This window comes from Oncorhynchus clarkii, chromosome 13 (genome assembly GCF_045791955.1).
Source record: "Oncorhynchus clarkii lewisi isolate Uvic-CL-2024 chromosome 13, UVic_Ocla_1.0, whole genome shotgun sequence".
In the NCBI taxonomy this organism is placed as follows: Eukaryota; Metazoa; Chordata; class Actinopteri; order Salmoniformes; family Salmonidae; genus Oncorhynchus; species Oncorhynchus clarkii.
In genome coordinates, this window is record NC_092159.1 from 32,187,891 (window position 1) to 32,213,983 (window position 26,093).

General features: G+C 42.7%; 1 pseudogene; it reads left to right on the top strand.

Moving 5' to 3' along the window:
* The window catches only part of LOC139364540 (mitogen-activated protein kinase kinase kinase kinase 3-like), a 95,994-nt pseudogene extending 70,816 nt beyond the window's left edge, over positions 1 to 25,178 (top strand).
* Positions 25,179 to 26,093: the final 915 nt, after the last annotated feature.

Below are 26,093 nucleotides of genomic sequence, written 5' to 3' on the forward strand. Positions count from 1 at the left end.
CATCTATAATGTCACGTTTATAACAATGTAACGAAAGCTTTTCAAATTTCTTCCTGAGTGGTCCTTCTCATTACCTTTTGTGGTTAAGTATGGAAAACCACTCCTTCCTCTCTCTGCCTCTCCCCCGCACTCGCTTCTTATCTTTCCAGCTCTCCTTTTTGTCACTCACTGAGTCGCTGAGCATCACTTCCCAAGAGACTTGAATATTCGCCCTGCATGTGCAAAAGGCGCATGGGGAACTGCTTACTGTTCATTCAGCGGCTCTATATCTGAGGGTCTTAATCTTTGCCATTTAGTTTTGACTCAGTACCCACAGAGATTATATAGGAGGGAAAGTGCACTAGTAGTAATATGCCCGTAAGCGATCTTTAGTGATATTTTGTGCTTATGTTGCTGTTCGAGTCATGCAGGTTTTTATTTTTTTATTGCCAGGCCACTGTGACTATATTTAGAAATGTGTTGTGTGTTCATTTCTTAGTACTGCAGTTTAATTCTCTGTTTCATTTTTTAACACTGATAGTCGATCAAGTCAAGTTTGATCCCCTGCTTAGGAAAGAGACTGAACCTCATCACAAACCAGCAGTGAGTGACTCTAACACACACAAACACAAGCTCACGCACAGGCTTGCCCATCAACATTTCACACTTTTCGACCAACCAAATCATGCGTTGCAACAATAATGACTGTTTAAATTCAGAACCTCACAATTTCCATGGCTATTGCTAGTGCACTGCTATCATACCATAACTGTGCATTGTATTTTGGATGAGGCATACTATAGTATTTGGTGATATGTTATATAGACTATATTAACTGTATGTGGTATAATAGCGACGACAGACGCCTGCATACAAAGATATATTGGAAACCCAGAGCGTGCGCTCCAAATGACACCAAATTGTCCCTGGTCAAAGGTATATATGGAATAGGGTGTCATTTGGGACGTACCCACAGTCAACAAATACGAGTTGTAGTTTGTATGTTGACTTCAAAATACCGAAGGGGTGAGAGTCTCACATTGTAAAATACATTTTCTAACCCTTCCAATTAAATATCTAACCGAGTCTAAACAGTGTTTAAATGTAGCAGTGTTTGAATGTGTGTGTGTGAGTGTTAATCAACAATCAGTCATCAAGTCCTGTACACAGTACCTTCCAAGTATTTTCTTCTTTTATTTTCTGAAGGCCCCACTTGCATGGAATCCTTTTGGCACCTTGGCCAGCCTTTTGAGTCTCTCACCCCTTATGTGTGTTTTAAAAAAATATGTTTATACATTTTTTTTAACCCAACCTTCATCCCATCTCTTCAAAGAACTTAAACAACTTTTTTTTAATACTGTGTGTGTGATTATTTTTAAATACCCCATGACTGTGAATAATCTGTATTTTCTTGGTCTGTCTACTAAACAGCCCGACCCTGACAATTTTTTGGACTGTGTGGAAGAACAATACTACACTGCAAGATCTAATATGGTACTTCTGTTCTTATTTTTGCCCATATTTTACCTCTGTTTTGTGTTGTCTCATCCTCATCGCAGTTCATATGTTGTCAGTTCACGTTTGGATGCTTTTCACTCGGTGAAGCCCTCTGTCTTGCTGCTTTCGCTGGTATCCCATGACACTTTCACTTGTCATTGCATGTGTAACCTTTTATTTAACAAGGCAAGTCAGTTAAGAACAAATTCTTATTTACAATGACGGCCTACACATGTAAAGACATAAACCGTGCCCTTGCGGCATATACTCCCTTTTGTAACATATAGTTTGCAGCCTATAGTTCCTTTTGGTTATTACAGTGTCATGTATCACTGCACATTTATTAATGCCCTGCATACCTTACAGTATGATCAATTTGTATTCCTACCTGGTTTTGACGTGGATGATGAAATAACACAGTAATATCAGCATGAAAAATCACCAAACGGGTTATAATGATGAAATATCGCATGTAAGTTCTCCCCTGGCCTATTTTGTAGTAAGTCTTTTTTTGACATGCGCTTGTTTTTACAGGGGCACAGAAGGGCTTTATTTTTAGGGCTTGTCACAATGCGAAGCGTCTCTTTTTCAAAGAGAGAAAGGTTGAAAGAGAGCGGGATGGTTATCAAAGTGCAACGCCCTATCAATGATGGCACTCAGACGAGGGAGGACAGGGAGCTGAAGAGATGAGAGAGGGGTTGAGAAGGAAATATAGGGATGGAAGTGTTGAGAAAGGGATATGTTGAGAGAAAGGGATATGTTGAGAGAAAGGGATATGTTGAGAGAAAGGGATATGTTGAGAGAGAGCGCGGTTGAGAGAGAGAGCGCGGTTGAGAGAGAGAGCGCGGTTGAGAGAGAGAGCGCGGTTGAGAGAGAGAGAGCGCGGTTGAGAGAGAGAGCGCGGTTGAGAGAGAGAGAGCGCGGTTGAGAGAGAGAGAGCGCGGTTGAGAGAGAGAGAGCGCGGTTGAGAGAGAGAGAGCGCGGTTGAGAGAGAGAGAGCGCGGTTGAGAGAGAGAGAGAGCGCGGTTGAGAGAGAGAGAGCGCGGTTGAGAGAGAGAGAGAGCGCGGTTGAGAGAGAGAGAGAGCGCGGTTGAGAGAGAGCGCGGTTGAGAGAGCGCGAGGCTGAGAGAGCGCGAGGCTGAGAGAGCGCGAGGCTGAGAGAGCGCGAGGTTGAGAGAGAGCGAGGTTGAGAGAGAGCGAGGTTGAGAGAGAGCGAGGTTGAGAGAGAGCGAGGTTGAGAGAGAGCGAGGTTGAGAGAGAGCGAGGTTGAGAGAGAGCGAGGTTGAGAGAGAGCGAGGTTGAGAGAGAGCGAGGTTGAGAGAGAGCGAGGTTGAGAGAGAGCGAGGTTGAGAGAGAGCGAGGTTGAGAGAGAGAGCGAGGTTGAGAGCGAGGTTGAGAGAGAGCGAGGTTGAGAGAGAGCGAGGTTGAGAGAGAGAGCGAGGTTGAGAGAGATAGAGAGCGCGATGTTGAGAGAGAGAGAGAGAGCGCGATGTTGAGAGAGAGAGAGAGAGCGAGGTTGAGAGAGAGAGAGAGCGCGATGTTGAGAGAGAGAGAGAGAGAGCGATGTTGAGAGAGAGAGCGAGAGAGAGAGAGAGAGAGAGCGAGAGAGAGAGAGAGCGATGTTGAGAGAGAGAGAGCGAGAGAGAGAGAGAGAGAGAGCGATGTTGAGAGAGAGAGCGAGGTTGAGAGGGAGAGAGAGAGCGAGGTTGAGAGGGAGAGAGAGGTTGAGAGAGAGAGAGAGAGAGGTTGAGAGAGAGAGAGAGGTTGAGAGAGAGAGAGAGGTTGAGAGAGAGAGAGAGGTTGAGAGAGAGAGAGAGGTTGAGAGAGAGAGAGAGGTTGAGAGAGAGAGAGAGGTTGAGAGAGAGAGAGCGAGGTTGAGAGAGAGAGAGAGAGGTTGAGAGAGAGAGAGAGCGGTTGAGAGAGAGAGAGCGAGGTTGAGAGAGAGAGAGCGAGGTTGAGAGAGAGCGAGGTTGAGAGAGAGCGAGGTTGAGAGAGAGAGAGAGCGAGGTTGAGAGAGAGAGAGAGCGAGGTTGAGAGAGAGAGAGAGCGAGGTTGAGAGAGAGAGAGAGCGAGGTTGAGAGAGAGAGAGAGCGAGGTTGAGAGAGAGCGAGGTTGAGAGAGAGCGAGGTTGAGAGAGAGAGCGAGGTTGAGAGAGAGAGAGAGCGAGGTTGAGAGAGAGCGAGAGCGAGAGAGCAAGGTTGAGAGAGCGAGAGAGAGCGAGAGAGAGAGAGAGAGGAGAGAGCGAGGTTGAGAGAGAGAGAGAGGGAGAGAGCGAGGTTGAGAGAGAGAGAGGGAGAGAGCGAGGTTGAGAGAGAGAGAGGGAGAGAGCGAGGTTGAGAGAGAGCGAGGTTGAGAGAGAGCGAGGTTGAGAGAGAGCGAGGTTGAGAGAGAGCGAGGTTGAGAGAGAGCGAGGAGCGAGAGAGCGAGGTTGAGAGAGAGCGAGGTTGAGAGAGAGCGAGGTTGAGAGAGGTTGAGAGAGAGCGAGGTTGAGAGAGGTTGAGAGAGAGCGAGAGAGAGAGAGAGGTTGAGAGAGAGAGCGAGAGCGAGAGAGAGCGAGGTTGAGAGAGAGCGAGGTTGAGAGAGAGCGAGGTTGAGAGAGAGCGAGGTTGAGAGAGAGCGAGGTTGAGAGAGAGCGAGGTTGAGAGAGAGAGAGGTTGAGAGAGAGAGGTTGAGAGAGAGAGAGGTTGAGAGAGAGAGCGAGAGAGAGCGCGAGCGAGGTAGAGGTAGGGAGCTCGCGAGGTAGAGGGGCGTGAGGTTGAGAGAGGGATTGATTGAGAGAGAGAGAGAGAGAGGGGTTGAGGGATTGATAGAGAGGTTTAGAGAGGGGGGAGAGGCAGATGTTGAGAAAGTGAGAGAAATGTTGAGAGAACAAGTGATCGATAGAGCAGTTGAGAGAAAGAGGTTGATAGAGAAGTGTCATTGTTTGTCCCATCGAGACGTTCAAACTGTAGTGAGCTGCAAGTCTCTCCTAGTTGGACAGGGGAGTGCTGCCTAAGCGCCCACTGCAGATGCTTTACGTAACAAACGGTACATACAGCAACCATACAACAGCTGCACCGCAGTAAAACAGGCCTCTGCTTAGCCACACAACCTCCTCACATCTCCCCACAACCTCTGCATGTATGGGTTGTGATGTGGTAACATCCCTTTTTAAAGGATTTATTAAGTGTTTCCCATTAGGCCATACAGCAGAAATGTGCCCTGAGATGGCGTTTTGGAATTATCATATTGTAATATGGAATTTAGCTGAAGCTTTTATCTAATCTAAAGATACAATTATGCACACATCTTGCGCATATATTTAGTTGTACATATATGTTGTAGTTGTACATATATATTGCCATTATTCACTGTCATAACATAGATACTAAAGATGGTAGCTAAACCGTTTCTTAAATTCACCCTCTGAGATTCTGTGTACATTGGGTGCACGGCTGACACCTTGTGTGTGTGTGTCCCCCAAATGGCACCCTATTCCCTATAGTGCACTACTTTACTGCAAAATATAAGGGATAGGGTGCCATTTGAGACACAGCCCTGGAATCTCTGTGTGACCGTTTTTATAGGGGAAGAAAAGCAACGGGGATGGTTATCAAAGCGCACCGCCCTCTCAATGATGACGGACTCAGACAAGGGGGAGGTTGGAGAGGGATAGAGGAGGGCAGAGAGGTGACAGTCACTGAGCCGGAAAGCCTGGGATATTTTGTCAACTCTCCTGTCTTTACTGTGGAGATAGAGTTTAAGCTCAGAGAAAAGGGTTAAAAAGGCCTTTGCCATTGGTTTACCCCTCCTACTCTATAAAATCTTGACTAAACTGACAGAATTACCAAGCTTTTTTTTTTTTTTTTTATCTTTCAAAGAAAACTGTAGTTTAAAACTGAGTTTAAACTGCCAAGCCTGTTTTGTTCTAACTGTAAACTATGTCCTGAATTAGATAACTGCATTATTTCTGAGTTGCTGTGTCATTGTCGACCTTGGTCATTTCTCATCATTGTACTAAATCCTCATAATGTCTCACCTTTTAACGATTGTCTCCTTTTGACATGTTGGTGATACCTCAATTAGAGCGCATGGAAATGAAACCTTAAAATATGAGTTGCCCTACTTAAAATACTTAGTTGTATTGAACTAATAATATATATTTTAAAAAATCATATCAACTTGATTTTCTGAGTTTAAGGCTGTGGTCTAACCAATGATGTATCTTATTGGGTGCATCTTATCTTTTAAAATGTATACTGTAAATATTTCAAATAATTTTATAGTGATCATTGTCATAACCAGTAAGGACAAGTATTGTGTCCAGCATAAACAGCTATTTGTTTGGTTCATATACAGTAGCTGCCATTACATGAAGTGTCAACCAACATGTATTTTGTTGACGTTCAAACAAACAGCTCAGCTTTCTCTATGGGGGTGCCACAGGGTTAAATTCTCGGCCCGATTCTTCTCTGTATACATCAATGATGTCGCTCTTGCTGCTTGTGATTCTCTGATCCACCTCTACACAGACGACACCATTCTGTATACCTCTGGCTCTTCTTTGGACACTGTGTTAACTAGCCTCCAGACGAGCTTCAAAGCCATACAACTCTCCTTCCGTGGCCTCCAACTGCTCTTAAATGCAAGTAAAACTAAATGCATGCTATTCAACTGATCGCTGCCCGCACCCGCCCGCCCGTCCAGCATCACTACTCTGGATGGTTCTGACGGTTCTGACAACTACAAATACCTAGGTGTATGGTTAGACTGTAAACTCCCCATCCAGACTCACATTAAGCATCTCCAATCCAAAATTAAATCTAGAATCGGCTTCCTATTTCGCAACACAGCATCCTTCGCTCATGCTGCCAAACATACTCTCGTAAAACTGACCATCCTACCGATCCTCGACTTTGGCGATGTCATTTACATAATAGCCTCCAACACTCTACTCAACAAATTGGATGCAGTCTATCACAGTGCCATCCGTTTTGTCACCAAAGCGCCATTTACTACCCAGCACCTGTATGCTCTCGTTGGCTGGCCCTCGCTTCATACTCTCCACCAAACCCACTGGCTCCAGGTCATTTACAAGTCTCTGCTAGGTAAAGCCCAGCCTTATCTCAGCTCACTGGTCACCATAGCAGCATCCACCCGTAGCACGCTCTCCAGCAGCTATATCTCACTGGTCACCCCCAAAGCCAATTCATCCTTTGGCCGCCTTTCCTTCCAGTTCTCTGCTGCCAATGACTGGAACGAACTGCAAAATCACAGAAGCTGGAGACTCATATCTCCCTCACTAGCTTTAAGCACCAGCTGTCAGAGCAGCTCACAGATCACTGCACCTGTACATAGCCCATCTGTAAATAGCCCATCCAACTACCTCATCCCCATACTGTATTTATTTATTTTTTATCTTGCTCCTTTGCACCCCAGTATCTCTACTTGCATATTCATCTTCTGCACATCTACCATTCTAGTGTTTAATTGGAATATTGTAATTACTTCACCAACATTGCCTATTTATTACCTCCCTTATCCTACCTAATTTGCACACACTGTATATAGACTTTTTCTACTGTATTAATGACTGTATGTTTGTTTATTCCATAGGTAACTCTGTGTTGTTGTATGTGTCGAACTGCTTTGCTTTATCTTGGCCAGGTCGCAGTTGTAAATGAGAACTTGTTCTCAACTAGCCTACCTGGTTAAATAAAGGTGAAATAAAAATCACCAATCAGCATAGTCTTTGCTTGTGTGTATCCATTACGTGCTTAACCAATGAAACTAATGTTATTATTAAGAGGTATGATGTATTTGCATGCATGCATGAATGAATGACTGCCATAGGGCATGCCAATGAATAGATGTTCACCAACTGAATTTATCAAAAAGCAATCACATTGCATTTCGACTAGAATTACAGTATACATAGCACCTCTGCACAACAAAACCTCAATATCACCGATCATTCAAAGGAGATGGAGCTTTAACATGCCGGTCCAACCTCATTCATTTATTTTTCATTTCTAATACTCATCATCATGCAGTTATAATGACTTTCTGACTCTTGAGGAATAGAACATGCAAAGTGAAATGAAATAAGGCTTCTGTCTTGTAACCGTCTTCATTTCTCCTTGGACTTGCAGATCGATTACGAAGCGGGATCTCCCAAAAGCTCCTTCTTGGGAGGGCATAAGTGAGACTGCATGCATGGAGGTTTCAAGTTTTAATGTCCCGTGCACAAGTACAGTAAAATTCTAGCTTTAAACCCAACAATGCAAGCATTTCGCTACACCTGCAATAACATCCGCTAAACTTGTGTACGCGACCAATAAAACCTCATTTTTTATTTGGTTTGCAGTAATCGATATCAATGTAGTACTAAAAATAGCATAAGGTAGAACAAAAACACACAATAAATAAAAATAAGAAGAACACAAAGAAAGCTACAGGGTCAGTTCCAATACCATATTTAGAATGTGTAGGGATACAGGAGTAGTAGAGGTAGATACAGTGCCTTGAAAAAGTATTTGCCTCCTTTCTGATTTGATCTATTTTTGCATATTTAATACTGAATGTTATCAGATCTTCAACCAAAACCTAAAATTAGATAAAGGGAACCTGAGTGAACAAATAACAACAATTATATACTTATGTCATAAACAAAGTTATGCAACACCCGATGACCCCGTGTGAAAAATAATTGCCCCCTTACACTCTCAATAACCGGTTGTACCACCTTTAGCTCCAATGACTCCAACCTAACGCAGAGAATTCTACAGGAGAATGTCATGCTGCAAGACAACTTTTTTTGTGTAAGGGTATGGTGACTAGGCAAGTTGCATTCAGACCTGGATTCGATTATACTATTTTACATTTTTCAAATACTTTGTGTTTTCTTCACCTAATCTGGAGTGTACCTTTGCCACTAGGCAAGGCCAATCAAGCCCAAATAAAGTATTTTAAATGATTTCAAATAGTATTTCAACCCAACTCTGGTTGCATTGCACTGAATCTTAATGTGCAACTTCCGGCGCCGACAGAGATGGCCGCCTCGCTTCGCGTTCCTAGGAAACTATGCAGTTTTTTGTTTTTTTACGTGTTATTTCTTACATTAGTACCCCAGGTCATCTTAGGTTTCATCACATACAGTCGAGAAGAACTACTGAATATAAGATCAGCGTCAACTCACCATCAGTACGACCAAGAATACGCTTTTCGCGACGCGGATCCTGTGCTCTGCCTTACAAACAGGACAACGGAGTGGATCCCATGCAGCGACCCAAAAAAACGACTCCGAAAAAGAGGGAAACGAGGCGGTCTTCTGGTCAGACTCCGGAGACGGGCACACCGTGCACCATTCCCTAGCATTCTTCTTGCCAATGTCCAGTCTCTTGACAACAAGGTTGATGAAATCCGAGCAAGGGTAGCATTCCAGAGGGACATCAGAGACTGTAACGTTCTTTGCTTCACGGAAACGTGGCTTACTGGAGAGACGCTATCCGAAGCGGTGCAGCCAACAGGTTTCTCCACGCATCGCGCAGACAGGAAAAAACATCTTTCTGGTAAAAAGAGGGGCGGGGGCGTATGCCTTATGACTAACGTGACATGGTGTGATGAAAGAAACATACAGGAACTCAAATCCTTCTGTTCACCTGATTTAGAATTCCTCACAATCAAATGTAGACCGCATTATCTACCAAGAGAATTCTCTTCGATTATAATCACAGCCGTATATATCCCCCCCCAAGCAGACACATCGTTGGTTCTGAATTAACTTTATTTGACTCTTTGCAAACTGGAAACCATTTATCCGGAGGCTGCATTCATTGTAGCTGGGGATTTTAACAAGGCTAATCTGAAAACAAGACTCCCCAAATTTTATCAGCATATCGATTGCGCAACCAGGGGTGGAAAGACCTTGGATCATTGTTACTCTAACTTCCGCGACGCATATAAGGCCCTGCCCCGCCCCCCTTTCGGAAAAGCTGACCACGACTCCCTGCCTACAGACAGAAACTAAAACAAGAGGCTCCCACGCTGAGGTCTGTCCAACGCTGGTCCGACCAAGCTGACTCCACACTCCAAGACTGCTTCCATCACGTGGACTGGGACATGTTTCGTATTGCGTCAGACAACAACATTGACGAATACGCTGATTCGGTGTGCGAGTTCATTAGAACGTGCGTTGAAGATGTCGTTCCCATAGCAACGATTAAAACATTCCCTAACCAGAAACCGTGGATTGATGGCAGCATTCGTGTGAAACTGAAAGCGCGAACCACTGCTTTTAATCAGGGCAAGGTGTCTGGTAACATGACCGAATACAAACAGTGCAGCTATTCCCTCCGCAAGGCTATCAAACAAGCTAAGCGTCAGTACAGAGACAAAGTAGAATCTCAATTCAACGGCTCAGACACAAGAGGCATGTGGCAGGGTCTACAGTCAATCACGGACTACAGGAAGAAATCCAGCCCAGTCACGGACCAGGATGTCCTGCTCCCAGGCAGACTAAATAACTTTTTTGCCCGCTTTGAGGACAATACAGTGCCACTGACACGGCCTGCAACGAAAACTTGCGGTCTCTCCTTCACTGCAGCCGAGGTGAGTAAGACATTTAAACGTGTTAACCCTCGCAAGGCTGCAGGCCCAGACGGCATCCCCAGCCGCGCCCTCAGAGCATGCGCAGACCAGCTGGCCGGTGTGTTTACGGACATATTCAATCAATCCCTATACCAGTCTGCTGTTCCCACATGCTTCAAGAGGGCCACCATTGTTCCTGTTCCCAAGAAAGCTAAGGTAACTGAGCTAAACGACTACCGCCCCGTAGCACTCACTTCCGTCATCATGAAGTGCTTTGAGAGACTAGTCAAGGACCATATCACCTCCACCCTACCTGACACCCTAGACCCACTCCAATTTGCTTACCGCCCAAATAGGTCCACAGACGATGCAATCTCAACCACACTGCACACTGCCCTAACCCATCTGGACAAGAGGAATACCTATGTGAGAATGCTGTTCATTGACTACAGCTCGGCATTCAACACCATAGTACCCTCCAAGCTCGTCATCAAGCTCGAGACCCTGGGTCTCGACCCCGCCCTGTGCAACTGGGTACTGGACTTCCTGACGGGCCGCCCCCAGGTGGTGAGGGTAGGCAACAACATCTCCTCCCCGCTGATCCTCAACACTGGGGCCCCACAAGGGTGCGTTCTGAGCCCTCTCCTGTACTCCCTGTTCACCCACGACTGCGTGGCCACGCACGCCTCCAACTCAATCATCAAGTTTGCGGACGACACAACAGTGGTAGGCTTGATTACCAACAACGACGAGACGGCCTACAGGGAGGAGGTGAGGGCCCTCGGAGTGTGGTGTCAGGAAAATAACCTCACACTCAACGTCAACAAAACTAAGGAGATGATTGTGGACTTCAGGAAACAGCAGAGGGAACACCCCCCTATCCACATCGATGGAACAGTAGTGGAGAGGGTAGCAAGTTTTAAGTTCCTCGGCATACACATCACAGACAAACTGAATTGGTCCACTCACACAGACAGCATTGTGAAGAAGGCGCAGCAGCGCCTCTTCAACCTCAGGAGGCTGAAGAAATTCGGCTTGTCACCAAAAGCACTCACAAACTTCTACAGATGCACAATTGAGAGCATCCTGGCGGGCTGTATCACCGCCTGGTACGGCAACTGCTCCGCCCTCAACCGTAAGGCTCTCCAGAGGGTAGTGAGGTCTGCACAACGCATCACCGGGGGCAAACTACCTGCCCTCCAGGACACCTACACCACCCGATGTCACAGGAAGGCCATAAAGATCATCAAGGACATCAACCACCGAGCCACTGCCTGTTCACCCCGCTATCATCCAGAAGGCGAGGTCAGTACAGGTGCATCAAAGCTGGGACCGAGAGACTGAAAAACAGCTTCTATCTCAAGGCTATCAGACTGTTAAACAGCCACCACTAACATTGAGTGGCTGCTGCCAACACACTGACACTGACTCAACTCCAGCCACTTTAATAATGGGAATTGATGGGAAATGATGTAAATATATCACTAGCCACTTTAAACAATGCTACCTTATATAATGTTACTTACCCTACATTATTCATCTCATATGCATACGTATATACTGTACTCTATATCATCGACTGTATCCTTATGTAATACATGTATCACTAGCCACTTTAACTATGCCACTTTGTTTACATACTCATCTCATATGTATATACTGTACTCGATACAATCTACTGTATCTGCCTATGCTGCTCTGTACCATCACTCATTCATATATCCTTATGTACATATTCTTTATCCCCTCACACTGTGTACAAGACAGTAGTTTTGGAATTGTTAGTTAGATTACTTGTTGGTTATTACTGCATTGTCGGAACTAGAAGCACAAGCATTTCGCTACACTCGCATTAACATCTGCTAACCATGTGTATGTGACAAATAAAATTTGATTTGATTTGATTTTATTTGAATATGTGTAGACTTTTTTTCAAAACTTTTCCACTCTCCATTCATATTTTATTGTTTATTTGTAGAGACAGCCATGAATGAAGGAGAGAGGGATAATAGGGGAAGATGGAGATTTGACAAGGCCGGTGGGGCGTCGAGACAGATGGAATGACACACGAGTGAGACAGGCGAGAGGTGTCGCGCCCAGTTACACTAACCGATGGGCCTTGTCACAATCTGTGAAGTTTGAGCTTTTCACACAAAGCAATGCAGCACCCTTATATACATTATTAGTAATAATATAATAATTTGGTTATTTAGCTTAGCCACAACCTGTTAAGCTAGCGCCTTCCACACTAACAACATACCATCCTGTCTTATACAGGACTATATTATACTACTACTATAGTAATATAATATGGTAATTTAGCTTAGGCGCTACCTGTGTCGCTAGCGCTTTCCACACATAGCAATGTAGAATCCTTTCTACAGTACTAGTATACAGTATATTTGTTGGTAATTGACTTAGCCATAACATGTGAAGCTTGCGCTTTCCACACACAGCCTAGCAATGTGGCATGCTCCCTCTGCTCTTATACAGTATTAGTAATAATGATTATGGTCATTTAGCTTAGCCACAACATGTGTAGCTAGTGCTCTCCACACAAAGCAACATACTAGCATCCTCTCTTAAACAGTAGCCTACTATACAGACCCTGGCAACATCTCTGATCCAGTGCCACTATGACTATGATTGTATCTCATGGTCCAGTGGCATAAAAAAAATCTGAAAGATAAACTTAAAATGGCCCAAAACCAACTGATGAGAATTATACTAAAGCTCAGCCCTAGAATGCACATTTGTCCTAATAATTTCAGGGAACTGAACTGACTTCCAGTTGATCTCCGGGTGGTGCAGATCAAACTGTTAATTTTAAAAGTTATACATGACCTTGCCCCCAGTTACCTGTCTGGTTATTTTAATTTAATTAGAGACTCTCGTAGCCATCACACCGGAGCCAGTGTTACCAATATCAGACCGCTGCACGATAGGAGCATGGCTGGAAAAAGCTATTTTCTTAACACTGGTGCAGAGGAATGGAATGGTGTACCAAACCATATAAAATCCATCCCTACGCAAGGGAGTTTTATGATAAACCTTAAAGGGATAGTTCACCCAAATGACCAAATAACATATTGGTTTATGACAACAATCTATGCTTTGGTTTAGTTTCCCTGGGACTGTTCCAAGTGCATTTGTGGCACAAATCCCATTCAAGTTATGGGACCAATTATTAGCATTTTTCGCACATCATATTCAAAACATCTATAAGTGACTTTGTTAAGCTTCACAATCAATTTTAGATACTTTTGGATGATTTGAAAATTATGCACGAAAAATGCTAATATCGGTCCCATGACTTGATTAGGATTTGTCCCACAAAACCATATCATGCATTGCTGTCATACCTTGTCCATAGACTGCTTACAGGGTAAGGAAACCAATGTGTCATTTTGTAATTTGGTGAACTATCCCTTTAAGAAATGGTTTATGTGCTAAATGTTTTAAAGCGACAGAGGCTAAAATAAAGTATAATTGTATCAATGAACGTTACTTGGTCATCTATTTTATTCCGTTTGCTCTTTCTTCCCTATTGATGATGTATTTTAGATGTATTTTGTTTTCATGTTGTATATTTTGGTTTTAAAGTATTTTCAAGAGGACCACAATGAAAATACATTTTTAAACTCATCCTCCATGATTTGAATGCCATTGCACTGTATCCACGTGTGTGGTTGTATTGTGTTTAAATGGTCCCTCCCAAAAAAATCGATGGTAATTTAGTGTAGCCACAACCTTTGCAGCTAGTACTTTCTACACAACGCACAATACAGTACTACTAATATGATATCATTTTGATGCATACATTTTAGCAGACCCTGTCAAAGCAACTTACAGTACACTGGGTATAGGTTAACTGTATGTGGCCCATGCAGGAATCAAACCCACAACTATTGTATTGCAAGCATCATGACATAATTGAGCCATTGGAACCACCAATAGTAAATTGAGTAGCTTACTGCTGAGCATAGTGTGTTTGAGAGGTTTTTGTTCACTAGCAGGAACCCCTTTCAGCTTTGATATTTGTCTGTGTTTATTTTTTAATGTTCAGCCAACATTCTTCCTACCTATCGAGAGGTTTTGCAGAGTGCTAATTCATAAAACATAAATAGCCTTTTTTTTTCTCCGACACAATCACTCTGCAATTTGTTTGTTGGAACTGCCCTCAGTGCACGACCCCGGTATGCACTAAATAATTTACAACCAAAACACGGAGAATCGAGATTGGAGAAACAGGCGGCAAAGTTATTTTACAAAAAGGAACATGGCTCCACTAATATTTTTAGACAAGAAAGCGAAGGTGGTTGGGTACTTTCACAGCATCTTCCAAAAAACGGACACAAAATCTACCTTTGAACGATCAACATCAATCTAGCGCCATCTTTACAGTCAATAAAAGCCTTTTTTATAAAACCGTGTTTTTGTAAATCGTCTCCCTCATCCCCAACCACCCCCTGCCAAGTACCCCTTGTGTTCAAATGTAAACAGCTTCTCATTTTCTGTTTTATCTCTAATTATCTCCTGTCATTTTCTCGCAACAGGAGTCTTCTGAAATCGGTGGAGGAGGAGCTAAACCAGAGGTAGGCCCAGCTATATCTTTCCTTCCCCATTTTTCTCGTTTTTACTCCCCCTTCTTTCTGTCTCTCTTTCTCACTGAAACTTTCTTTTCTATCCTGTCTTCTCATTTCTATCTCTATATAGGACAGGGCTCAATTGGAAAAATAAATGTGACTTCCCTGGATAAATAAAAGTTAATCTTATCTGTCTTCTATTTCTGGACTATTTTATTCTCATCCCTTTCCCCTCATATTTTTCTCATCTTCAGCTTCGCTTTCTCCTCCCCTTACTTTTCGCTCTTCCTCCCCCCACCCTCTCTTGCACTAGTCAATATTTAATGTGACCTAACCTCCTGCCTCTGTGCTTGTCCGAGTGAAATGGATGACTAACTTGCTTTAGAACCACGTCCGCGGAGACCGGGGTCATTTCTCACCCTTGCTGAGGCGTTAAAGCCGTATTAAAGCCCAGTTATAGCGCAGAGGGACTGAAAGCGGGCGGGATGTCCGCTATTGTTTATTGTAAAAAAAAAATACACCTCATGCAGGAAAGATACATGCACACTGATTTCCAATACACAAGTGACGAGCAGGTGCTAGATCAGTTTATGCTGTATATAGCCAACTCCAGTGTTCGTTGTCTTGCCACACGTGACGTTTGGTAAGACAACACAAATGGATAGCTAGACTCGGTTCAAAATAAGGTGTTGATTGTTTCGGGTGCCTTCTCTACTTTCATCTTTGTTGATGAAATGGCACTCAAATGTTGGCCGGTTCACTACTAAAGACGTCAGCATGCTTCAGTCGGCTAGGCGAACAGCACGAGTGTGCTCGCATACTCCCTCAAAAGACCTCTGCTTGAAAAACAAGATAAAAGCGGAAATAGTACAGTTTGTTCGTTTTGAGACGCCATAGTCCGTATACGCTTCCTCAAAGTAGTCCGAATGAATCCAAAATAACGCAAGAAATATCATTCATTTTGCCAAGGAGATCTTAGTTGTGCAATACATCCAAACTAACGTTTTTGGTGCAGTATTTCTCAACCAAAATAATTGCATGAAAACGAGTCACCGCTCGTTGAATGACAACAGACTTTACTGAGGAACCCCTACTGTTGAACAATCACTGATGAAGGGACGTAGACTTCGGCTACCAACTTTAGTTTGCCTCAAGAAAAAAAAATGTGTCCCCGAAAAAACCCTCACCGAAGTCCAAAAACAAACACATTATATGCACAAACTCTTCCGATTGGTTACGGTTGGGAAGCATGCGGACGCCTTAAGGTAGACCTCACATTGAAATGAATAATGGTGCATATTATCACATTTCACTGTTGAAATGTTTTGGACACGAGGTGCTTACTAACAATTTTTCTGCATTGGACAGGAGAAGAGCATGCATCCCCACTGCTGAAATTCTGCTCAAAAGGATTGTTGTTATGGGGTGGATCTTTCCTCATCTCTCATAAGCCCTTAGAAGGGAGTCCTCAGCTGATTCTGAGCCATGATTGAGAAATGCCTCTAGACCACTGTACCTCTTCAGTTCAATACCACTACAAATAATTGTATTGTATTAATCCCAGAGGGGCAACTATAAAGGCATTAATAAAGTTGTATTGAATTGTATTGTACATCCCTCTTCTCCCTTAGGGGACACGAGACTCATTTAGATGATGGTGGTGATGATGATGATTGTGGTGATAATGATGGTGGTGACCATGATGATGAAATGCAACAGTAAGTCCTACTGTCTTCAACCTCTTTCTTCTTTCAACTTAACTGTCCTCTTAAAATTTCATCTATAAATTGTATCTATACATTTTTTGTAATGCAAATTATAGGAACTGGATACTCTACCAGGGGCCAGGTTCATGTTCATTAAGCGTTTCTTATTGGACAAGTCCAGGTAGTCCGTCTTTTTATTTACTGTGTTTTCTTCCATTTGATGCCTTATAATGCCAAATAGTGCCTAATGAACGTGACCCAGTATATACACTGTGTGTATGAACACCTGCTCTTTCCATGACAGACTGAATCCAGGTGAAAGCTATGATCCCTTATTGATGTAACTTGTTAAATAAACTTCAATCCGTGTAGATGAAGGGGAGGAGGCAGGTTAAAAAAAGATTTTGAAGCCTTGAGACAGTTGAGACATGTATTGTGTATGTGTACCATTCAGAGGGTGAATGGACAAGACAAAAATATTTAAGTGCCTTTGAACAGGGTATTGTAGCAGGTGACAAGCCCACCGGTTTGATACAACAGTTTCCCGTGTGTATCAAGAATGGTCCGCCACCCAAAGGACATCTAACCAACTTGACTCCTGTGGGATGCATTGGAGTCAACTTGTGCCAGCATCTTTGTGGAATGGTTTTGTTGCCTTGTAGAGTCCATGCCCTGACGAATTGAGGCTGTTCTGAGGGCAACGGGAAGGGGGGTGCAACTCAATATTAGGAAGGTCTTCTTAATGTTTTGTACACTGTATATGATACACAAATAAAGGTATAACTATTAGTACAATAGGTTGTTCTAATAGGGCATAACTATCTCTCTCTTAGTGCCAAGGGCTCCACAATGCGGCCCAAAGAGCCTCCACCACCGCCTCCCAACGTCAAGGTATGTATTCTTCAAATTACTCATTGCCCATATTTTGAGACTGAGAGCGTAGTGTTTTCTCACATATAAACCTGCAAGATGATCTATTTACTACAGTGTACACACAGGAATCCTTTTGTGGCACCACTTTAAATTGAACATAGCACAACATTTGTTTATATTTCCTATAGCCCTATTGTGTGCAATAGAGCATAATATTTGAGGTATTTCTTGGTGTGACTTTACATCTAATGATGATGTTTACATGTTGACGTGTGTGCTTTGATGCCGATCCTGTAGCGTTGGGGGTCAAATCAATTTCAACGTATGATTTTATTTTACAAATGTAATTTGTTTCAATTCAGTTGACTTCATTAAATAGGATATCAGGGTTCTGATATCCTATCTCTTTGTTTTGTATTTTGCTCTTAGCCCATTCCCATTCCACAGGATGTTGCCAACTCCCCTGCACACCATGGCTCCCCTGCTCACCATGGCTCCCCTGGTGACCATGACGACCACGGGGGGACCATAAAGCGTTGTCCAGCCACCGAGAACCCCGTCCGCTCTGCCACCCATGTGCCGCCCAGGCCGCCGCCCCCCAGACTCCCCCCGCACAAGCAGCTTAGCTTAGGTAGGTAACATGGTTTAAAGGCATGCTCACAAACTGAATGGGTGCATTCTGGGAGTTGTAGACAATTCTGTCAGAAATGCATTAATGTGGGTTTTCTTATCTACCCTGCACTTAATTGGAGGACCAAAGCTGTGGTCCCTTTGAATGAATTAATGAATGGGTCGGTGGGTGAGTGAGTCGAATGAATGAATCAGTCAGTCACTTCAATTCATCACAATACCAACCACAATACCAAACCTGGACCACTTAGACAATAAGTGTGATGATGCTGAGATAAAAGCTACCACTGTTTTCAGGGATCTCTCCTTTCTCCTTCCAACCCTGCCAACATCCTCAAGAGGCTCCGCCCCACCTCCTCCCTGTCTTAGCCAGTCAGCTTTTCCAAAGTGGACCCTGTGGTTGCCAGCTAGTATTTATAGCCTGTCAGTTTAATTAGGAGCAGTGGTGTGTCTGGTGTTGGCATGCGATAATGTCACACACCCTCTCTGCCACATGAGTCACCCTCCAATACACTCACACAAACTTCCCCAGTTTCCACATCCTGTCCACTTCGAGCAGTCTGGTGGCAGGGGCCAACTTTCAAACGAAGCTGACTGTCCCTCACGTGTGCATCTCAATAGTTTTCCTCCCATCATCAGCTTTCCTTCATCTGCATTTGACATGAAAGAACTGGACTAGTACCAGGGCTATTCCATCCTATTGCATTCTCCTGTCCTGTTGTTTTTAGATATGTCATGGTGAAGGAGAAGAGACGAGGAGTGGACGCCACTTTAGACTATTGAGACACATCTTAGTTTAGTCACTGTGGTGATCTTAGTCTTATCAGTGTCTTGTTTCAGCACAATTGTTGTAATTGCCCAGTTCCCACAGAGCCACATACTCTCTTGCTTCCTTTTCACTCTCCACAGCACCATTCAGATTGTGGCTATTGGGGAATCATTTCAATAATGTAATATTTCAAAATGAATCAATAATTAAGTTCCCTCCTAACAGGCAATGGGTTCAGCCCATCAGAAGTGAGCGGGGATGCTGGTGTTGCCGAGAAGCAGTCTACTATGCCACCTTGTGTCACCACGAGGAAGGACAGGAAAGACATTCCGGTAACATCATAGTCATTTAGCCTTGGTCAGAAGCTGTGCGTAAAAATTGGTGGCGACACTTTTGGTGAATTTTCTGTCTGTATATAATGCACTTGAAGTGGATTCTGTCAAATCCATAGTGCATTATAAGACTTCCTGTAAGCATTATGTGTTAAACATATAGGTAGTAAAGTGCATTATATTGATAACCGGTCATGGCTGTCATTAATTCATTAATATCTATAATGAGGTGTTCATTATGTACATCATGCGTTAATCTATTCATAATGCATTGCACAGCGCTGGTTCATAGAAAGTGTTATTTAAAATGTTTCTGACCTTTTCACATTTTTACATACTAACTTTACTATGTGTTACCTGAAAGTGATTTATTTGGTGAATAATGAATGTAAATGGTGATTAATTCATTAACATGTCCTAACAGCTATAATAAGACTTAAATTGTCATTGCAAAATAGATAATTATGCAGTTTTGCATTATGACTAAACATACATCTTCTCATTCTTCTTAGAAGTGGATTTTTATTTGCATCCAGAGCTCTGAACAAAGAGCATTTGTTATGTTTACCTCATTAGTTACTCGTTAATAAGCAACGACTCATGATTTAAAGATCACTTATAGTTCACTTAGTGCCACTGTGTTTTTCCCAAGATATTACAGCACTGATAGACAGAGTGATGCCATTGTTAACGCACAGCTCAATAGATCCACATATTATTTTCATATTTAATAATATTACAGTATAATATGCAGTATATTTTAACTATGATTGTTAATTATTCTACACTGACCTTGGTATGATGATGTCATTTCCTGTTTCCTCAGAAACCAATCAGTAATGGCCTTCCCCCCACGCCAAAAGTCCACGTAAGTCTTAACACCCCTTACCTGCTCTTACACACACACATTGTCAAGTAGAAAACTATAACTCTGTCCTAGGAAAAAGCAAATGAGCACTAAGATACAGAAACAAAAGCACAAATGTGTTGATTACACATTCATTATCTAAATAATTTATGTGAATTGTAATTAATTCATTAGCAACCTAAAAGTAGTAGTGTTGAGTTCATAACACATTTGTAATTACCGCAACCCTCGAGCTAGAGATCCTGCCATAACTTTGTTTTAAAATCTATTTATTATATTGGACTGAATTTATAAAGGGTTTTTCCAGGTGCTCTACATTGATCAACTATAACTAAACATCTACATTCTGTTTTCGCTGCACAGATGGGAGCCTGTTTCTCCAAAGTCTTCAATGGCTGCCCTCTAAAGATCCACTGTGCGGCGTCATGGATCAACCCCAACACGAGAGGTGGGCCTCGTGCCAATTCATTTCTGTCTAACTGCCGTGGACCCTGATTCCATCAATTGCAGATAACAGGAAACTGTATTTATGCTGTATTTTAAGGACAGATCATGTGGATTTGTGTCAATGTTCAATGACAATGTCTGCAAGGGTGTGGGGTGTGCAGGGTCTGACAGACGGAGCACGGTTAATATTTTGACCAAACCCGCTGTGCGGTTGACCTTTATCTGCAATTGATTGGATTACTTTATTTTCAGTCTCGCGCTACCAGGTGTCCCACTGTATTCTTGTTCGAGAAAGGCTTGGAGAAACCTAGAACAGAAGTCTAAGCTAACTTGACTTTCGTCTTTGTCTTACCCTATGTCTTATTTGCAGTTTGCATGTGCTACTATTAGTTTCCTTCTTAGGCAGAGTCCTAAGCAATGTGTGTATTGTCCAAGTTTACCGGTCTCTCTCTGTTATAATACTTAATGATTGTTTAATTCTCTGTTTTAGACCAATACCTGCTATTCGGTGCCGAAGAGGGTATTTACACTCTAAATCTCAACGAACTGCATGACTCCTCCATGGAACAGGTCAGTGTCTCATTATTTCATTTGAATTATATTTTTGTCAGTAAATGTCAATTGTTCTAACTGCTTCCAATGTTTTTACAGTGTAATGTATTAAACATAATCTATGTATTTATGTGAAGATTGAAATATTCTCTGTCACATCAAATTACAAATTATAGTTCAATTTGAATGCTTGCTTCTTTGTGACGTAAGTAAAGGATTTGAGGTTTGATCCACAAGGTTTTATCCATAAGGATTTGAGGTCTGATCCACAAGGATTTGAGGTTTGATCCACAAGGTTTTATCCACAAGGATTTGAGGTTTGATCCACAATGTTTTATCCACAAGGATTTGAGGTTTGATCCACAAGGTTTTATCCACAAGGATTTGAGGTTTTATCCAGAACTGGTCAATGAGACACGGATTATGATTTGATTTGACTACCTACAGAACTATTAAAAACAGATTAAAAAAAAATTTTCCTAGCTCTTTCCCCGGAGGTGTACGTGGCTTTATGTCATGAGTAATAGTCTGCTCTCCATATCTGGTAAGGATTCATCATAGAAACCTGTATTGCCACACATTGCTAATATATCTCAATAAATAACTGTAGTGCACACAAAGTTTTACGTTGTTTGTTTGTAGTTTCCAGAATAGAATAGATTCTCCAGACACATCATTTAAATGTACCTTTGGCCGCACACAATGACTGTGACAGACATTAAAAACATAAATCATAAGCAACAATCTGTCATCAAGAGCATTAGTCTAATTTTATCATGAAATATGCACTTGTAAATGTAAATTCTACCTGTCGATACTTTCTCCAGATATACAAGCAGTTAGATGATGCACTTTTTGCGTGAAAATTAAAGATTTTATAATTGCCTTCAAAGCATTCAAAAGGTGTGTTCGTTGTGTTTTTTGGCAGGAAAAGCCTCGCAGCTCTACTGTCACAATCTGGCGGGTCTGTATGAGCACGCTCTACAGATGCAGAAGCTGCCAATGGCCATCCCCACCCACCAAAATCATTCCAAGGTAAGAAGATGGCGATGCCTCTGTGTGTAGGAGTTTTCTGTGGGTAGAGTCCTACTTTTGAGACTTTGTTATTGTGGTTTTTAGGAAATTTTCCATCGCCAACAAGATTCCCGACACCAAGGGATGTCAGAAGTGCTGTGTGGGTGAGTAGTCATGGACATTTTTTTTCTCTCTCTCTCTCCCCCCTCGGTTTTCATCTCTGTCTACGTCAGACCCACTACTTTCCAACAAGTTGCTACATAATCTTGCTACAAGATTGAGAGTAGATGCATCACTTCACTACATGTAATAAACACAATAGTTCTCCATTCCCCTTATAACCAATTAGGACAACAACCTCTTCAACTGGGTACCAATAGTAGAAAGGTCTTTGAAATACATTATTGTGGTCCCAGCTTAGTATGATTGACAACCCCGGCTGACTACCAACTATTCCCCCTTAGTGAGAAATCCTTACACGGGCCACAAGCACTTGTGTGGAGCCTTCCAATCCAGTGTGGTCATGTTGGAATGGGTGGAGCCCATGCAGAAGTTCATGCTCATCAAGGTAAGAATTTTTATGTCTGCATTTTTTAGCCATCTCCATCAGTTTGCCAGGCTCACTCTCCCCAAACCTTTGAGGAGTGCTGACAACCCATGTCATAGCCATATAAGAGTTTGGCCATTGAGGTTTCAACCAAAAACAAAAAAGCATTGACTATGCTAAGAGCTTCCGGGGAAAAATTGACTAATAACAATCCACACCTTTCCCCTAACTGCCCTATCAAATGGAGGTGTTTGAGATATGCTAAGAGACATCCCTTTACTTTGTAGCCTACATGCTAATGGAAACACACTTCCCTCTTCCTAAAAACACTGACTTCCCCCTGCCCGCTGGCACTGGAAGTGTTTGTGTTTGAGACTAAGCTAACCTTGCTTTGTAACCGACGAGCTAATGCTAATGCTTACCCTTTTATTTATGTTTTGTTCTATATATATCGTACATGTTGTCAATAATACTTTGATTGTAAGCCAACCCCGTCTACATGCCTAATGCTAACTCTCCTCCTCCCAAGAATAATGATTTTGAGATTAGCATGATAACATGCTAGAGTCTAGACCATGTAGCATAATGATAATGCTAACCCTGTCTTCCTAACATTGACAAGCCTAATGCTAACGCTAACCCTCTCCTCCTAAGAACATTGACTTTCCCTTGCCCTGCCCGATGGAGGTTTTTGAGATGCTTGTGGTGTCCGAGCACCAGTACCTCCTCATCTGTATGGGCGTCAACAAGGGCACGGAGCTCAACCAGGTGGTACGCTTTGAGACGCTAGACCCCAACACCGTTTGCCCCTGGCTCAAAGAGTCCGGTAAGGTCTCATTCAAAGACTGACCTTGACTCCTCATTGACATAGACTTGACACAACTCTAGATTTTAGTGCTCCTCTAATATGGAACTTCATTGAAATAAAAAAAAAACATTAAATATTTATTTTTCTTTTTTATCGTAGCACACACTGGAGACTGACGTTCACATTCTACACATTGACCTTACTGGAAATGGTTAACTTTTCAAAAGTAAACAATTATAGAGAAAATATAGTCCTATATCGTTGTGCACATTCATAATGGAAAATGTTTGACGTTAATAAAGCAACAGATAATGGGTTAGTTGAGGTTTTTATGTTTAATCTCCTCCTAGACACTCCACAGACCTGTCTTATCCATGTGACTCAACTGGAAAGAGACACCATTCTTGTCTGCCTGGATCGTGAGTCTAGCAGCATGTCTTGACTATCCAAAAATCTGATTTGTATTGTAATATTATCTATATAGATTATACATGCATTGTACATTAATTGTATGCATTGATAATAACACTATGACAATATATTAACAGTGTATAATGTTTTATCACTGAGCTGTCCTTTAAATGACATGGGGGAAACTCACCTCAATAGCCACCAATGCACCCCGCCTGGATGGACGGCAGCCATTTTGTGCCTGGATGTCTTCAGTCTCTTGTAATAGCATCATTGTTTAACTTCCATATGTTATTTTCCCCCTCAGGATCCATTAAGATTGTGAATCTGCAGGGGAGGCTGAAGTCCAGTAGAAAGCTTTCAGCTGAGCTGACGTTTAATTTCCAGATTGAGTCGATAGGTAATCGCCCTTGACCCCTTTGCTAGAGATTAGCTAAAACACACACACACACACACACACACACACACACATGTATCAACAGCTATAGAATGGAGAGGAGAGCATAGTATCACAGTCATGTTATGATAAATGACATTTTGGCAAAATTGAATTTTTCATACGGTATATTAAACATGAATCTTTTCCACAGTCTGCCTTCGAGACAGTGTTCTGGCTTTCTGGAGACATGGCATGCAAGGACGGAGTTTCAAATCTAATGAGGCAAGTTGTGTCAATGCCCCGGCGGACGCAATAATTGTATATAACCAATATACAGTTGAACTGTTTATTGTTGTAATGTTTTTTTAATTGAATTGTTATTTTACCAGGTAAGTTGACTGAGAACACGTTCTCATTTACAGCAACGACCTGGGGAATAGTTACAGGGGAGAGGAGGGGGTTGAATGAGCCAATTGTAAACTGGGGATTATTAGGTGACTGATGGTTTGAGGGCCAGATTGGGAATTTAGTTAGGACACCGGGGTTAACACCCCTACTCTTACGATAAGTGCCATGGGATCTTTCATGACCTCAAAGAGTCAGGACACCCGTTTAACGTCCCATCTGAAAGACGGCACCCTACACAGGGCAGTGTCCCCAATCACTGCAGTGGGGCATTGGGATATTTTTTAGACCAGAGGAAAGAGTGCCTCCTACTGGCCCTCCAACACCACTTCCAGCAGCATCTGGTCTCCCATCAAGGGACTGACCAGGACCAAACCTGCTTAGCTTCAGAAGCAAGCCAGCAGTGGTATGCAGAGTGGTGTGCTGCTGGCTCAAAATATATGATGACTATGATAGTGACTGCGATGACTTGACTATTGGATCTTGTCCATATTCCCACCAGATTACACAGGAAATTTCCGACAACACCAGGACTCCTAGGATCAGACAGGTGAGAAATCCATTTTTAGATTGAGGCTAAATCCGTTTAGCAAGTATCATCAACTACAGTAGATTCAGCCTCGAGCCAATTTATTTTCATGAGCGGATGGTCAGGGGGCCGGAACATAATTACAAAGAATTTGTAACCTGCAAATTGAACACAAGAAGCCCAAACAGATTTAATATTTGACTAAAACATAATAGGCTACATACAGACACCGGTTAGTCAGGCTGATTGAGGTAGTATGTACATGTAGATATGGTTAAAGTGACTATGCATATATGTTCAACAGAGAGTAGCAGTAGCGTAAAAGAGGGGTTGGCAGGTTGTGGGTGGGACACAACGCAGATAGCCCGGTTAGCCAATGTGCGGGAGCAGGGGTTGTTCGGCCCAATTGAGGTAGTATGTACATGAGTGTATAGTTATAGTGACTATGCATATATGGTAAACAGAGAGTAGCAGCACCGTAAAAAGAGGGGGGGCCTCACAATGCAAATAGTCCGGGTAGCCATTTGATTACCTGTCAGTTTAGTTTGTCTTATGGCTTGGGGGTAAAAGCTGTTGAGAAGCATTTTTGTCCTAGACTTGGCACTCCGGTACCGCTTGCCATGCGGTAGTAGAGAGAACAGTCTATGGCTGGGGTCTTTGACCATTTTTAGGGCCTTCCTCTGACACCGCCTGGTGTAGAGGTCCTGGATGGCAGGCAGCTTAGCACCAGTGATGTACTGGGCCGTACGCACTACCCTCTGTAGTGCCTTGCGGTCAGAGGCAGAGCAATTGCGGTACGAGGCAGTGATGCAACCAGGATGCTCTCGATGTTGCAGCTGTAGAACCTTTTGAGGATCTCAGGACCCATGCCAAATATTTTTAGTTACCTGAGGGGGAATAGGCTTTGTCATGCCCTCTTCACGACTGTCTAATTGACATAATTTGAGTCAATTGGACAATTTAAAGGCAATGCTATCAAATACTAATTGAGTGTATGTAAACGTCTGACCCACTGGGAATGTGATGAAAGAAATAAAAGCTGAAATAAATAATTATCTCTACTATTATTCTGACATTTCACATTCCTAAAATAAAGTGGTGATCCTAACTGACCTAAGACAGAGCCATATGCAATGTCATTTTATTTTTACACTTCAATTCCAACCCCATAGAAAGTTGTCAATGCTCAGATA